The sequence below is a fragment of the Zosterops lateralis genome, assembly GCF_965231275.1.
Source record: "Zosterops lateralis genome assembly, chromosome: 7".
Classification (NCBI taxonomy): Eukaryota; Metazoa; Chordata; class Aves; order Passeriformes; family Zosteropidae; genus Zosterops; species Zosterops lateralis.
Window position 1 is genome coordinate 11961837 of NC_139767.1, and position 17626 is coordinate 11979462.

General features: G+C 41.5%; 1 protein-coding gene across 1 annotated transcript in view; it reads right to left on the reverse strand.

Annotated features, from left to right (window-relative positions):
* ALS2 (alsin Rho guanine nucleotide exchange factor ALS2) overlaps positions 1–11020 on the reverse strand; it is a 214796-nt gene extending 203776 nt beyond the window's left edge. Inside the window, exons 1-4 of the mRNA XM_083864631.1 lie at positions 10913–11020; positions 8988–9090; positions 1465–1502; positions 244–406 (exon numbers count right to left, since the gene is read on the reverse strand). The gene's annotated coding sequence lies outside the window, so the exon portion shown is untranslated. The remainder of the gene's footprint in view (positions 1–243; positions 407–1464; positions 1503–8987; positions 9091–10912) is intronic.
* Between the last annotated feature and the right edge of the window lie 6606 nt (positions 11021–17626).

Here is a 17626-nt window from a genome sequence, read left to right on the forward strand (position 1 = left end):
ATGCATAGCATGGCTTTAAAAACACCACAGGCAGGGAAAAGCTGTGGGCACTTCATCAGCTGGTCAAGGCTCAACTTGACTTGGATGAGAACCTTCTCCTAGCATAACTGAAAAAAGGACATGGGGTTTTTTCTGATCTGCTCTAGCTGCAAACTGGTGTGTTTGCAAACATCACACAAACCAGTCCCCAGCAATAACTAGCGTTGACTCGTTCACCACAGTCATCCCATGAAGACAACTTACTGTGGTTGAAATCCAAGTCCCATTTCTTCTCCTTCAGTCTTACGGTGTTGGGAGTAAGAAGGAACTCCCACAGAAAGGTGCCCTGCAGTCAACAGCATGTGTGGACTCCAGGTACAGTTCCCCAGTGAGGATCCCAGCCTTCCCATCAGATTGTCTCTCTTCTCTGCCAACACATATGACAAACAAAGCAGCAGTATTTCTTTCAGCCTGCTTTAGTTCTCCAACTGAATGGAATAATTTTCACTTGTTTAACAACGGAGTTGGGAAAAAGACAATAATTCACTTTAGCATTAATGTGTTTGTGTTTCTTTTTAGCATACAGAAGAGCAGAACCTGACAAAATAGATCCTTCTCAGGAAATGAGCCAGTGAAAAATAAGTTGTGTGAAATTCAGCCTAATTCATGTGGCACCATTTGTTAGGTGCATGGATCTATAACTTATTTCTCCCTCATTTTTCTTCTAGGAAACAGGAGCACTGATGCTGAATTCAGAGAGCCTCAAAGTCAGGATTGTCTCTCTCTGGGAGTTTCAGATTAATGCAGGATAAAGAGATTAAGTCGGACTTTGGTTCTCTGCTGCATTCCTCTGACATACCATGGATACCTGAGGCAGAACAACAAGGTGGCATCAATTCTGTGAAAGGCGCGAGACTCCTCATCAGTTCCTAATGTTTATATGCAAGCTGGTACATTTTCAAAGTAATAAGGGTGAAGGAATTTACTTTGTAAGGTGAATAGATCAAGTATGGATCCAACTGAATTAGCAAGATTTTTGTCTCCTCTTCCTCTTTTCCCCAAAAACAGATATTATTTTGAGAGTCATTTCTGCACTTTTCTTTCCAGGTTAAGAGAAAAAACAAACAACATCCCACCCTTCAAAGCTTCACCAACAGTCAGGTTTTTTGCCAAATTTTCACTACAAAAACTGTGACCAAAACTGAGGGTTCTCCAGGTGCCTTACACCTTCCACTGACAGTTTCGAAACACAGCAAACTTCAGCACTACCACAAAATAGCCAAACAAAAACTTGCAGATGAGTGCCTACATGTCCATCCTCCCTCCTTTATTCCTCCTTCCATGTTCTCACTCTGATATTGTCTCACCAATATATGCCAGCAAAAGCATTTATTTGAATGGATTTGAGCTTAAATCTTACAAAGTCAAAAAGTACACCAAACCTCAAATAAACCTCAATGTAATTCATTAGAAAGCCATACATACCTTTCAGCTGGGCAAAGGACACAGGATATTAGTGTCAGCTGCAAAATATTAATGAAAATAACTTTTTCAAAGAGTTATACTGGAACCCTCTGTTCTAAACTGCTACATACTCAAAGCTTTATTGAGAATTGAAATATAGGGACTTTTGAAAACATACTACTTTTCTCCTTTGTAAAAAAGTAAGCAGAATCACACTTATCTTCCTGGACAAAGTCAGAACCCCACTGAACATCATCCTTAGTACTAGCTGAGAGGAGGAAGTTCAGGTACAAGTTTAGAGAGCATTGGCTATTTGGCATTCACTCACCACAGAGGCATTAAGCGGAATGTGATTTATTTTATTTTCAAAGCTGAATGAACTGCCATGGAGAAAGGCACCATTACTGTGTGCTAAAAATATCCAAACACAGGGGGACCACAGAGGAGTTGGTGCACTGTAAATTCATATTCCAACATATTGCACACTAACTTTCCTGTACAGACAAGCCCTTAGACTAATAGGCACCTGGGAGTCTTCAAGTCTGAGTGCCCAATAAATAAAAAGGCTATTTTATTTTATTTTTTTTTACTAGTGCTCTGGAACCAAGCTCTGATGTCCCTACTCAGACAATGCTTCCATTGAAATCAAGTCTTGGTCTATTATTAAATACTACTCCTTTTACAGCTGCAAGCTTTCCAGGTTAGAGGACAGGGATTTCATATCAAGTCAAATCATTAATCTCTGTCCAAAGGGAATTGTGCAGGCATTTATTTTGATTTTATATAGGTACCTTGATACTGCTTGATTCAATAGACTTGTGTCGATGCCTACTGAAGTAACTGCCTGCATATCCACCAATTTCCAACTGAGATAAATAGAGAACAAAAACAAAGCAAAACAAACAAAAAAATTTCGAAGTTAATCTCCTTTTAAAAACTGTTCTGGATTCAGATTTCTTTTGGACAAAGTCAAGGACTATGTTTGAAAACCATTAACACAGCTTTCAGTTCTACTTTCCCAAGCTATAAGAACACAGTGAACACTCAGAGCAGAAAATGGTGTGTGTTTGAAGGCTCCACTGCACTGAGTTCAAAGTACCTTGAGGCTCAATTGTGTGAGCTGCTCCCCCCAGCCACAGCAATCCTCCATACTGACAGACAAGCTTGAGTAGAGCCCACTGAACTCAGTGAAACACCACTAGACAAGAAGTTAACTCACTGCCAAAAGTTCACAACCTGATTTATCAACTTCCCAATCCAGTAAGCAGTCCTGTTTCAGCAAACCTGGCTACCCAGAGCCAGGCACTATCTGGAATTATCTGCAATTCTACACAGCTGCAGGGAAGTGACTGCAGAGGTAAGGCTTAGGCTAATGAAGCAGATCTATCCAGCATTTGAGTGTTAGCTCTAGCTGCAAGAAGCTGCTCAGATTGTGACACAAGAACTCCTCGAGCCACCCAGCCTGCACACAAAGGAAACAATCACATCCATAGTATTTCAACTTCCTGCTAAAGTTTCTGCTTTTTTAGAATGATGGGTCAATGACAAACATTTTCCTTCTAGGCAGTTCACTCATTTATAGTGGTGTTCCTGGTAAGTTTGACAGCTTTATCTTTTCTCAGCTACTTACAGCTGTGACTCCATTACTTTGAAGTCAACTTGGATTTGGTTGGAATGAAGTGCAGACACCAGTGACTCAGGCTTAGCATGTCACCTGCATTTGTTATCTTGCAGTAGACAATTTAATCAATTATAGTTTTTTGTCTAGGCACCAGAACAAGACAAAAACGCTGATCAGCATTTCACGGGGGTTGTTTCTTCACTGCTAGCAGGCCATTTAACATCTGATGGACCATATAAAAAGGTCTTCCCAGGGGCTTAGAGTGTTTGGGCTGTTCTTTTATAGTGCAGAAGGTCATTAATGAGCAAGCAAAAGCAATGTGGAAATAGCTAGACCAGTCTTGTTGAGTTAATAAGAAACTGTCATTCTGCTTCAGTACTTTCTCATTAAGCCTAGCAGTGTTCACGTCTAAGGAGACTGATGGTACAAATCTATTTTAATGCTCAATTTAATTCCTCAAGACTTGAATCAAAGAAAGTTTATCCCTCCCTTTTTCCCCTTGATTTTATCTGTTCAGCAATTTCTGAGAAAAAAACACATTCTTTTCTTTTACAAATGCAGCTCAAAAACTGGAATTCATATTTTTAAAAAGAGACATACCTTGACTTTTCTGAACAGAAAAACAGTCACCACAAAACAAATTTTCTCCTGTTATTCTCATAAAAGTCTATATAGACACCATATCATCATCCTATGCACATTTTCACGGAGTAGAGTCTTAAAATAGCTTAGTTGCTGGGTTTAAGTGTCACACAAATTAAATTCCCCATTGCTTAAACAGGATCAAGGAACAGATACCACCTATGACTGAGTAAGAAGGGTTTGTCATGCAATGTTAACAATGAAATCAGAAAGCTACCTCTTGCTAAGAACAAGAAAAGCTTTATTAACTCCTTAACTACTCTCCTATGCCCCACTTAATTTTCGTGCTCTGACTAGAATCTTAACTGTGTTCACCTGCCTTTGTTGCTACCTTCTGCAGAGGATCAGCTACCTGTTGTTCAGAGCTTTTGTTGCCAGATCCATTTTCTCTTAAGCAGCTTTTACGGCTGTGGTAACTATTCCAAGAAACTGACTCAGTAGAAACTCAGCATCACCCAGATGCTAAGGAAATGCTGCTCAAATGCTTAAAGTTACGCAACAGTGATCTTCATGTGATGCTGAGGTTCCCCTCAGCCTTGTCCTACAGCTCAGTTAAGTGCAGATGTGGGGTAAAAGGTCCTTGCTGTCCAGTTGCTGATGCTTGGTCACTGCAGGCTCAGTCTCTTCCTACCATCACCTCAGGTCAGGCACAGAAAGCCACGTTGGCACCAATGCAGCATTCAGTAACTTAGGCCTAGTTTCAGGCATACAGAAGTCCAAGAGAAGAGGGAAGGAACAGATTAGAGAGGAGTGCATCAAAGAAACTGATGGAAGAGTCACATGTTCCCTTTTGTACTTTACATGTACAAAACTTTCATGTGTGCATCAGGCCAGAACTGCTAACACTGAGCAGGGCGAGCTCTCTCCTGCTGTTTTGAACACTAAAGAAAACAGTCCAGTGCATTAGTGAGGGAGTTTCACTCTCTTTTCTGTTATTCTCCAGCATTTGTTAGCTAAAGCTCTTAACTCTCCTGGCTACCCATTGCTCACACCAGGGAAGTTCCTAAAGCACACCTTTTCACACAGCATGGGTTTCATCTCATAGTTGATTTCTCTTTTCTGAACTCCACACATATGGAATTTCTTGTTAGTAAGCCTGTAACAACTGTACATCCCAGCTCTGAAAACTCCCTCCAGGGCTGTTTCCACAGAACTCATTTTTATGTTAGTTTCTTTTCCTTTTCTTCTCCTTACAACAACCTTCCAAGAAGTCCCTAAATCTTTCAAGGCAAAGTACTACTTTCTGCAGTGAAGATACTGTGGTAAGGACCTGAAGTTGCTGAAGATTTGAAATCTCAAATCATTAAGGTCATACAAAATGGAAGAGCATTTAAAAGACTGAAAAAAAGAGGTGAGAAAGATAAGGTGCATCCCAACAGACCAAAAATATTGCAGGATCCCATCCCAGTAACGTAAATAAACAATTTTTATTATAAGCCATACTGTTTTTGTGGGATGCTTTAGAAACCCTCTGATCTGAGATAGCTTTAGAGAAATCTCCCATTATCATAATTCCGTGAGTGTTTCCCATTATGCACTGTTGCAGATACAGCTCAAGACAACTACAGACTTTTTCCCTCCCAATTACACATTTGCCAGACAAGCACTGGTAATTTTCTCAGTACTGGTACTCTTGAAGGTAGTGCAGTTTCCAGGGAGAAGAAGAAGGAAGATGCTAGTTAAATCTATAGTTCATACCCCCACTACCTCAAAGCAGATTGAGGCTAGTGCTGGAATCATACCTAGCATTATCCCAGTCTACTCTGCACCACGTCAAGGCACAGTGGTGACACACGAGACCACAGAAGCAGCAGCATGGCTGGTGGAACTGACAGTAACTACCAAAAAAAGACCTGAGCTGCATTTTTTCTAGTGAGGAAGATGGGGGCAGCAAGGCAGTAGAAGTACATAGCCCCTAAGACCAATAAGACCTAAACATCCAGAGCAGCAAATATACATGCTTTTACTGTTCCTGATACTATCTGAAGCTGCTCAGCTCTATGAAAAAGCCATTTGCACACTTACTATGATATGAAATAATGAGAAATAAAATGTAAAATATTAGTGAGAAATATAAAAATATTACTGAGAATTCATGCAAGGCTTAAGAGCTTCTGAAGGGTCAAACAAATGTGGAAAAAAAGGAGATTGTCTCAGGAAGTTTCCTTTTTGTGTTGTGGTTGTAATTGGAAACAAATACTCATCTTTAAAGTCTTCTCTCCATTTTAGTATTTTTATTACATAGTCTGCATAATATCAGTTTGGCTTTTCTCAGCATATATTGTTGATTCTGGATAACTGAGGTTGTTCTCCTGAAGTCAGTACTCCATATGTAAAGAAGGAACTCTGCTTAGCAACATGTAATTTCTTTGCTCTTCCCTCTGCACTTTAACCTTCAGTGACAATGGTAAGATATGTCAGCAAAATGCTGTTTTTCATGCTGCCATCACTGCTCCTTTCTTGCTGTCTCATCAGGGCCAGCCCTAGGTCGTACAGGGCTCTACGTGCCAGCATCACACACAAGCTGATACCTGACTCCTTCCTCAATTATCACTGAGTCAATAAAATCGGCCAGCATGGAGGAGCTATGCAGGCGTTGCCTCCTTTCTGGAGACAAAGATACTGGAGTTTTTCTCCCTTAGGCAAGAAATAAGAAGTGTGAGATGTGATTTGTGATGAAATTCAGAACTACGGCTAAACTTGCCCGGTTTCAGATTTCATTACCCCCACAGTAGAAAGGTTTGGCAAAGTAAGAGAAATTCTGCCAATTAAGAACACATAACATCAAGAATTCAGGAAGCTTCCAGCATGCAGCAAGGTGAGAAGTTCCAGCTTCAGTCAAGCTTTCTGTTGAGATTTGTTCAGGCTTTGAATTCTTACAAGATTTTGCTTATGGACCAAGAAGCTGTCAAGCAACTACACATATCCCAACAAAAATAAATAGAGCCATTTTAGCTTTGCAAATAGTCCTGGGTAACAGAACAGCTGGGAATGCTGTGTTCCTTCAATAGCCTCATGCCAAAAAGGACTGGTGCATACTCTCAGAGCAGGATGATAGCAACTGCCCCACCTGAGGATGTGCCACATTCAACAGTGCTAATGATGATGTCAGTCTCAACAGCAACCGACAACGTAAGGAAGAACAGTTCATGTTGTTATGATGAATTTGAGCCCCACCACATTCAATATCAGTTCCAAGACTCATAACTATAGATTTGGAATTCATGTCTTTCTTTCTCTGCTCTTTCCTGACCAACATCGCATGGCACATGAGATCACCCCCACAGTGTAAGTTCTTCTGAGACAAGCTCTGCACATACCTTAGGTAAGTTATTAAAGCCTCTACATTGCAGGAAGTATTAAAACAGCTGAGGCATGGATCTGGGCCTTTAATGTTGGGTGGTCCTTGTGAAAATTTGTCCAGATATTGTGGGGAGGGGGAGCAGGTCTTTAGAAAGTGAAGAACCTTCTCTACAAGAATGATCTCCTTTACAATCTGTGTGAGCTTTTACAGTCACACATTTCAGGGTCGTGCCCTGCCAGCAAGTTGTACCATGTATGCAGCTTTCCACACATCCTTGAAACAATGGCTCTCTCTGCTGGTGCCTTAACATCCCGTACCACGGGCCAGCTCTGCGGGGAAAAGCACTGAATACCCCCAAGCAGAATGGCCTCCTTTTTTCAGGGAGAATCCTGCTCCTTCCTCCTCAGGACTGAAGTTCATTCTTATAATATGGGTTTCCCAAGTAGTGCCCTTAAAATATACATTAAGAAAACAATCTTCTGCTGCTAAAGAACTGCTTATTTCTACAGTTTACTCTCTTGTACTTTCAGCTAAACCTAGCAAGAAAACTGGGGCTTTGTCAGGAAGAAATACAGATTGCATTCAGCAACTTCAGTCTGGCTCATGGAACACTTGCTAATTTGGATTTTAAATTTTAAAAAAATAAATCTATCTCTTATATGCTGTCTCATATAAGATTTCAGGAGACTTTTCAGTTATCATATAGTTTAAAGGCTCAGTGCTGGTTCAAAGATTTGGAAATACATTTGAACCTCAGATCTTCAATTCTAAAATATTACCCAAAAGCACCAAAAAGAAGGGAAATCCTATCACTTGCATGGCCATAATATTGTCACTTTTGCCTCTAGTAAGTCGTTAATCTTACAACTTATTTAATAATTATTAAGATATATTAAATTATTCTTTTAACCATCCTCAGAGTCCTCAGATTAAAACACTTGACTGTGACAGCATCTAATTGTTTTATAGGGCATTTTAAGACCACTTCTTAAAACTAGGAGAAAAAAAAAAAAAAAAGAGCAATGTACCATAGAGACATAGAATTGTTTAGGTTGAAAAAGAACATTAAGATCATTTAGTGCAGCCATAAACCTAACACTAGCAAGTGCCCAGGAAACCATGTCCCTAGGAGCCACATCTACATGTCCTAAGAGTGCCAGCTCTTTGAACAAAATTCTTTCATTCAGGCCCACACCTCTCAGAATCAGCTGCCTGCTCTAAACCAATTCACCTTAAGACAAGAATCATGGAATGGCTTGGACTGGGAGGAACCTTAAAGATCATGTAGTTTCAACCCCCTGCCATGGACAGGGACAGTTTCTATGGGATCAGATTACTTAGAGCACCATCCAACCTGGCTAAGAACAGTTCCATGGATGGGGCATCCACAACTTCTCTGGGCAACCTGTTTCAGGGTCTCACCACCCTCACAACAGAGAGTTTCTTCCCCATATCAAATCTACCTTCTTTCAGTTTAAAGCTATTCCCCCTTATCCTATCACTACACGCCCTGTAAGAAGTCCCTTTCCAGCCCTCTTGTAGGCCCCCTGAGGTATTGGAAGGGTGCTTTTAAGTCTCCCCAGAACCATCTCTGAGGAAGCAAAATTGAGCTTTCCCTTTTTCCTTTAATGATGCTACTGATTTTAAAATATATCTTAGACCTATATTCAGGAAAACCAAACAGGACTTCACAGAACTTATTAATAAAAGTGTGAAATGTCAGTAATTGTAGCTCAATCTTTAGAGAAATTGAGCACTTACTGCTGCTAAAGTGACTGAAAGCTATGGCTTCACATCTCCACTAAACTAAAAATAAAAATCAGACTATGAGTTTCTAAAATATTTCAAGATCTTTGGATGACAACTATTATGAAATGAAACTGTAATTATTAAAAAATATTCACCACAACTAAACATGCAAAGCATCTGCAAATGAGTCTTTGGATTTTCATTGCAGCAAAAGAGAATGGAACTCACCTTAGTAATGAGGAGACAAGTGATCTCCAGAGAGAACAGCAGCAGCTTCCTGATAGGCCATTAATTACACAGGTTGTTCATTAGATGGTACTGACAAAGTATCCTGAAAAGTTTCAGGGCTTACAGATGTGCAAAACATGTTGAGAGGTTAAGGCAGGAGTAAAACAAAACCTCAGGATTTTTCTGCACCTTCCTAAGCTTTTTCTTAAGTGGAATCAAGTCTAAATTTTGATTGTTCATTTTATTGTTCCTCTCTCTGACCTCTCTGTTTTTTAAATACAGGATATACAGCTTGAATCTGAAACAACAGTTGAGAGCTCCCAATCATCAGGAAATGCAGGAGACATTTGAAATAAAAACAAGTAACTCTGAAAAGCAGTATATGAGGAGACTTACTATTGAACAGAGAGCAGGAAAGAAAATACCCAATAGACAGCAGCTTTGATCTTCTAAGTCCTATGGCAGCAAAACTTCCTGCCCCATCCCCTGTAATGCCTTTGGCTATCTATTTCTGTTAAAGACTACTTTCAATCATGGTTCAGACACCAATGGCAATACATTAAGTGCTGTCTGGCTTGTCATAGAGATTCTGTCTGCTTTGTACCATCAGGATAAAGTTAAGGTGGCAAAACAATCACTCACTTGCAGAAATTGTATACAGTCGACTGTCAAGTGATGTATGTGTACATAGAAGTGCAGGCACTACTGATTAATGGCAGAACAGCACTGTTCCTTATAACCCCTCCCCAGGACCTGCAGCACTGAAATAACGCAGCTGGAGGAGCAGAGGACAAGCTCTGTCTCAAAGCATACTCTGAGATGCCACCAGCTCAGTCTCCCCCCAGCTGTTGGTCTGACAAGTGCTTTTAGGGGTAAAGGGGAGCAGGAGGTCTCAGTGCACAGCACACAGCTCCCTGGTATGAGGAGGAGCTGCAGAAGCAGGTACACTGACAGCAGGTAACAGCCAAAACAAACACCAAAACAAGGGCAAACAGCGATTCTTTGCAGGAATCAGTGGACATTGGTTCAGGTCTCAACATAAATCCATAACTAATTTATAAAGGAAAACAGTTTTATCTTTTCCTCAGCAATTCTACACCGCTGGGAACACAGAGCAACTTGAAGTTCTCTTCATGGCTCAGGTTAAGTGTTCATGCAGGAATTTTGGACCCACTAGCACAGTGCTTGTCCAACAATGGACTGCAGCAGTTGAGGTCAAGTCCTAGTGTGCAAATCCTGAAGAGATGAATATTCTCTTATCAGCAGCTCATAATGTAATTAACAAATTGACACAACCATTTCAGCTTTTGCTGTTTGCAAGGAGATAAACTGATACCTCTTATCACCATGTATCATATGCAGTTACGGTAAGGTTAACTAACAAGCAACTGATCTCTTTGCATCTTGCTGAAGATTACTGCCTTACTCTTTCAGTTATCTCAGTGGGAGATATAGCAAGGCATATTAAGAGTTAATATCTTATAGTCAATTTCTTCAATTGAAGGACATGGTCCAGCCCAATTTTAATTCTATGCTTTTGTTTGGTAGTTCCTTGCAAGATAAAAGATCAGAGAAAAATTTTGTATTCAGATAGTATTTTGTATTTTTTGAGAGTGGTAATAATCAACTGTTATTAAAACTGTTTTATTATTAAGCCTCAAACAAGATATATCAAGCATTACAGGGAAAATTATTTCAACTACACTTACAGTAGTGGGAGAGGTGGAGCTTTTTTTCTTTTTAATTTGTATCAAAAGTCAAGAATTGTATATTGTATTAAAAAGCAGACAATAGCTAGATTTTTTTTTTCTCTCCAGACCTCATCTGCAAACCAGAATACCCCTAAGTATGCGTACTAGAGCATGCACTTGCAATAAATGCGGTTTGAGGTTACTTAGCCATGCCTGTGTGCATTAGGGTCATACCTGGAAGCAGAAAGTTGGATTTTGTGGGGCCTTGCACTGTAGGCAGCAGACTGTGAGAGGTGGAGAAAGAACACACAAAGTTAACCAGCAGTCAGAGGGAGCACAAAGCTCACAACCCACCTGTCTCATATTGCAGCTTCTCTCGACTGGATCGCATGGCCTTCTACCTTTTGTGTCCAGTAGAGGTTAAGTTAATTGTAAACATTTAATCTAGACAGACAGCCAGGAGCAGTCAAGCCTTTAGGAGAACAGTCAAGGCATCAGTTGTGTTGATTAGGACAAGATCACGTATTCCAGGTTAATAGTTGTCTGCATCAAGGTCTTCTGAAATTTAGATGAAACCACAACACTTGAGTCCTATTTATGATTTGTTCTGACGCTTTCCTACACAACAACAACAACAACAAATTACATAAATATAAAAACATTGACAGAAAGACCAGATTTACCTCTAGACTGAAATATTTGTTCTCTGAAGGAACAATCATCATAATATCCACATCATTCCAGTTTTCCCTCAGCCCATCTTGCCTCCAAGAGCCACCCCAGCCAGCACCTCCCACACAGCCGCAGGCGGGAGCAGAGGGGCTGTGGAGGTGAGAAATGGTGCTTGCGATGCTGCCGGGACATGTGCTGAAGAAACGCCCATGAAATGAGGATAAAAAAAGAGAACAAATACTTACCCAGTGTGTCCTTCCTGGCTGTGGCTACTGCAGCCAGACAGCTCTGCCGCCAGCATCCACCACTACAAGATGGCTGCTGCCTCCTCAGGGAGCCTGTGCGCACCACGGGGAGACGCCGGGCTCCCTCTCCCTACAGGGGCTCCCCAGGCACACGAGGGACAGCGGGGCTCCCTCTCCCCACAGGAGCTCCCCAGGCACACGAGGGACAGCGGGGCTCCCTCTCCCACAGGAGCTCCCCAGGCACACGAGGGACAGCGGGGCTCCCTCTCCCCCAGGAGCTCCCCAGGCTCATGAGGGACAGCCGGGCTCCCTCTCCCACAGGGGCTCCCCAGGCACACGAGGGACAGCCGGGCTCCCTCGCCCCACAGGAGCTCCCCAGGCACACGAGGGACAGCCGGGCTCCCTCGCCCCCAGGGGCTCCCCAGGCACATGAGGGACAGCCGGGCTCCCTCTCCCCCAGGCACTGTCCCCGCTCCCTCAGCACACCCTCAGACAGCCCCAGGCCGGCGGCCGCGGGGCTCCCCCTCAGAGGGGCAGCAGGGGGGCCTGTCCCGGGCCGGCACTGAGGGTCCCCATCCCCGCTCCCACTCGGCTGACCCCGCAGCCTCACAGGCGGCTTTGCTCCACACGAGACCCGCCCTGGGGCTGCCGCACGCCACAAAGAGCTCCCCAGCTGCCCCTGCTCATTTTCCACCCTAAGCACAGGTGTAGCCAAGCTAAGGTAACTCCTCCTCTCCTCTACTCTCACTAGCAATACGATCTGTGTTGTTTTTTTATATACTTCAGCATCACTCCCACAGGCAGGTTTGGCACTTCCCTCACACGTTTGCTGACCTGCCCCAGTCTGGTGCTCCCTGCCCATCGGCCGAGGCAGCAGTGCTGGGAAGAGGCGTGGGAGGGGGCCTGGGAGCACCCAGAGCCCTCAGGCCAGCCATCCCACTGCCCACCGGGGCGGGGCCCCAAACCCTGCAATTCCAGCACTGTAAACATCCAAGACCAGTCTCACAGAAAACCTGGAGCCCAAAAGCACTCCCCAATGCCTTCTTTAAAAGAGACCCCACACAGCAAAGTCACACGGCTGTTCGGGTATGCATCATAAATCTCCTGGAAAAGCTTTCCTCAGCCCTGGTTTAGAAATCCAGAAATACAGAGTGTCAGTAGCTTTACCATTCCACCACAGTGATCCTCTAGCTGACCATACAGCTAACAGAGTTTTATGCTTTTTTAGACCGTACCTGTTTCCTCAGCATCCTCTTTTCTGGGGCTGGAGGAAACCTCTGTACCTGCCCTCTCCCTTGCTATAACTTCAAAAACATTTAAAAAAATACAGGGAGAAATATAAAGTTGGCAGAGGTTCAAGAACAAAGCTTAAGTAGCAACATTTTGGGACACTAAATACTAGCAAATTAGCATAAGAGTCATCCAGTATCACAAAGGCAAGTGTCTACTGGGAAAAAAAAGTAATAAAAAATATATAAAATATCTAAAACATTTACCATATAGAAAAAACAGGCACTACTGGTCATAGTGACCAGAAAACTCCCACAGACATCAAAACAACTTTAGTAACTACATAGAGCATATATCTTTCAGAAATTTAAATTTCAATTAATCATAGGTAAATAATAATTTACAGAATATAATTAATAATACACTTAAAGTTGACATTCTTGTTCAGATTCCTTCTGAAAAATGCCAAGAAGAGAAATCTGCACAGTAAAGAGAACAAAAAAGGGCAGAAAGGCAATGTCAGAAGTGAAGAAGAGGAAGGAAGAAGAACAGAAGTGGACAAAGAGAAGTAGGAAGAAATGGAAAAAGTGAAGGTAGATCTGGAAAAAGAACAACAGAGGAGCATGGAGGACGTGGTTAGTGAGGATAATGTTCTCATTTGAGATGGGAACATTTGAATGGAATGAGGACAGAACTACTGTTTTCTTTGCTTTTCTTTTGCAAGCCAAGCACCTGCATTCACACCTAAGGATGTTTCAGCGTGAAAAAAAACATAGATAACAACAAAGCATCTTCTAAAATTACAGAATACTAATAGAGTGTGAAGAAGCCAGCAAACTGCTTCAGCACTCCCATGCAAATTCCGAACTAGAGTATAACAACACAAACCTTTTAATCTCAAACATGTGCATAGATAAAGTTCCATCTTTCAGCAGCATAATAGATTTTCCCTAAGTTTAGTATTGCATTTATATCTACTAAATTAACTTTTTTTTTTTTAATACTTTCATCCGTTTGTTATTACTCTGAATTCTGACTTTTCAAAGTCTTTGTAGATAATGTTAAAAAATCAGTATCAACAGTGAATCAAAGTCATTTAACAAATTTAGGTCTTTAACCTATTGTACCTAGCTCACAGTGACTTCATGAAGATGATATTCCACACTTTCCATCCAACACTAAATCCACTACTGAGTGTTTTCCCTGACAAAAACCTCAGCACATGGTTATAAAGGTCTTAAAAAAAAAAAAAAAAAAAAAAAAAAAAAAAAAAAAAAAAAAAAAAAAAAAAGGCATTAAGAACACTTTTGCTCTTTACTTCTGCTGACATGCTTTAGGAAAAAACCCCAAACCAAACCCAACAAATACTTGAGGCAAAGCTCTGGGAAACCAATCAGTATCAAAAACAAGCTCTTGTGCCATATGATTATCACATTTCTGTTCACCTTTTTAAATGTTCTGCTTACACAAAACAGCGCATTTGACACGATCCCATCGCTTCGCGTCCATCTGGTAATTTGTCATTGGAACGGCATTTCCCGGGGACAACAGCGACCTCCTCGGGTGGTGCCGAGGAGCTGCAGCCACCTGGAAACGCCTGAACGCTGCAGCGCATTCCCGGGAAAGCAGACACCCCCGAGAACCCCGTTAGCAGAAGCAGCGTGTTTTAATCATATGTCTGAAAGGAAAGACCCTTTTTTTTTTTCTTTTTTTTTTTTTTTTTTTCTTTTTTTTTTTTTTTTTTTAATTAGTGCCGTGCCATGCCCTGCCTAACTTTATTTCAGGAAAAGCAAACTGGCATTCAAGTCAAACTGCAGGACTGAGAACACCGAGATGACTGGAAAATACCTTGAACCATGCTCAGTGAGGTGGAAGACCTTTAATTTTATTTTCCTTAACTTCTCATTCCCAAAATAAGGAGAATATTCTTTTGCTTCATGAACCTCCTTGACTTTCTTTGATCCTCCCTACTCTCAGTGTGAATCCTCCTTCAAAAATAGCCCATTTTACTGTCATTCTGTTTACATTTAAATGTCAGCCAAGGCTTTCCATTGCCTCATTTGTTGCATAGCCCGGGTTCTTGTTCTGGGTTTGTGTCCTTGTCACACGAAGATGCACTCCATTTTTTTCTTCCAGCTCTTACTTTACTGAACTTTCCTAACTGTTCCTATGTACTCCTCCATCCCTTTTTTCCAGATCTTTATTCCATGTAAGTCACATACCCATATCCCACATTCTTCATATTCTTCTCAAAAGCACATGTGAAAAATGCAACACAGGTTTTTGCCCCATTACAAGTAGTGTGGAGGAAAGTAGACAGTAAATTATTTTAATATTTCTGAACCAACTAGACATATGCTACATAACACTAATCAGCACTCATTCCCCCTTTATTCTCAGTTCTCTCCCCTTCACTTTGGCAATCTGCTGAGCTCCTTGGGGTAGGATCTGCTCTTCTGGCAAGAATGCTCAGCAAACCCAAGGTTGCCATAGCAATTAATAATCATTTACGTTTTGGTTTACAGAAACAGAAACTAGAGGAGTGGAGGTGCCATGAGGAGGAGGTGGCAGTGAAGAAGTCACAATTAGAGAAAACAGCACAAGAATGTATTTGGCAGCAGCAGCAGGATTACCACAGGAAGCTTCTGCAGTTCCAGAAGAAGCAACAGTTAGAGGAACATGGAGCAGCAGATGGTCTATAGAGACTAATGCTTACTTTAGCATCAAATAGCATCAGAATGGATGATTTCTGGTAAAGACATAGTCTCTGTGTCTGCCTTGAAATTCCTGTGACACTATGTCTCAAACTTGCAGTACCTAAGCTGCTTCTCTGTTAAACATAAAGTAAGAATAGTCCTCTCTGCCACAATCCCTGCAGCCTGAAAAAAAAGAGAAATTCCACAGCCTAACTACAACACAACCTGCAAGATTCCTGGCAATAACAACATTCATGCTACATCTGATCGTTTGTTTTCATTACATATCTTCTCTGAAAGCCCAACTCCCAGCATCTACAGTTAAAAAAAGAGATTGCAGAGAAAGGCTTGAACAAAAATCCAATTACAATTTAAGAAAAACTCATGTGCAACAGTATTAAATACTTGTAATGTCAGTATTATAACAGTATTTCTTTTTATCTGTAACTGATAAAGTTATTTCCTAAATAGAAGGGATGTAAACAACCAACAGTTGTTGGTGATATTTCTAAGAGGCACAAAAATGCAGACAAAAAGAAGGGGCAACATGGTTAGAGGAAGAGTGCCAGCAGCTGGTTGACATGGCAGAACACCTGGAATTGAAGGAAAAAAACTGAGAAAAGGCAACCCATAAGGTTGAGGAGAAAATTAAGAAAGAGGAAAATGCTAGACTATGTCTAGAGGAAGCCAAAACACAAGCACAGCTTTTAAATTTAATGAGGTATGTAGCTATTAATCAGAGTGAAGTTAATTTTTTCCTCAGTTATATCAACACATCTTTACACCTAGTGCCAACCTATACAAAAACACCTCTGTAGAAGGAGTTACATCAGTGAAGTTAATACTGGAGAGCACCACTGGTACCTCAGGAGTTAAACTGCCACTGATTCCGGCCCCAAGACACAATGCTCTTCTATTTAACCAGTTTTTCAGTATTTCCCCACATTGCACCAGCAATTGACAGGCACCTGTATTCTCTAGTTATTTTAGTGTTTATAACATATTACAGAACGAAACCCAACTGGATTTCCCTGAATACCTGAAGTTATGATTACCTTTACACAATCCATCAGAGCAGTCTCCAGAGCTTCTACAAATTCCTGCAGCACCTCAAAACACAGGAACTGGGAGGCTGCACAGTACACATTAAAACACTGCAAATTGCTTAACAGGCACTGCCAGGGATGAGAGGCCAAGCAATAACTACAGCTGAACAGCAATTAGCACCTACCACTTGCTCTACTCTTACTGTTGTGACAGGACAAGCTGGCCCACAAGAAGTATCAGCAAGCCAACAGATTCTTCCACAGAAGAACTTATTCCAATCCTTGCTCAAAGAAAACTCCTAGGGGAAGCCCAGGCTCCTGCTCAGCCTCAGTGCTACAGTGTGGCAAAATCAAAGAAAGTGTCAATGCACCAGCAATGAGCTCACCAAGTGTGTACATGCCAAGTCAATGCACTGGCTTTCTAACCCCAGAAGGAATTCTGTCCTGCATCCCCTTTATTATCACTGGAGGCAAAGAACAAATCTGGAACCACCTTAGCAGTCCAAGGAGCATTACTAATGGAAGCTACAAGACTAGAACACACTCAACATGTCCTTAATCCACAAGTGTTTTCTCATGTTCATCTGTTTGAAAAGCTAGGCCTGAAATGAGTAAGTAAATGCCTGGTGCTAGGAATGGCTCATTGCAGTGAGCTCTTTCAGCTGCACTCAAATTCAAGGATCCAATCTGGCTCAAGAGAAACCTTTTACTCATTCATATATTTATTTTCCTAGACTGCAGCACTAGTTTGTGTTGACATCCCAACAATAGGAAGTAAAAGTATTCATGTTTGATAATCCAGACCTCCCGAGGTGCCAGAATAAATTCTTTGGTCCATTTTGTGTTAAGAGATAAAACAATGAAATCACCAGGTTACAAAAAGGCACGAAGACCTCTGCTGACTTCTGGAGGAATCCTCCAAAACAATAAATTGCAATAAGCGTCCTAATATAAGAAGCTAGATTTCAGAATCAGCAATAAAAAGACTACAGAGAAACCATAGGAAGGTAAGTTATCTTTCTTATTATTGGATTATTCTCTCTTTTTTTTTGCTTCTCT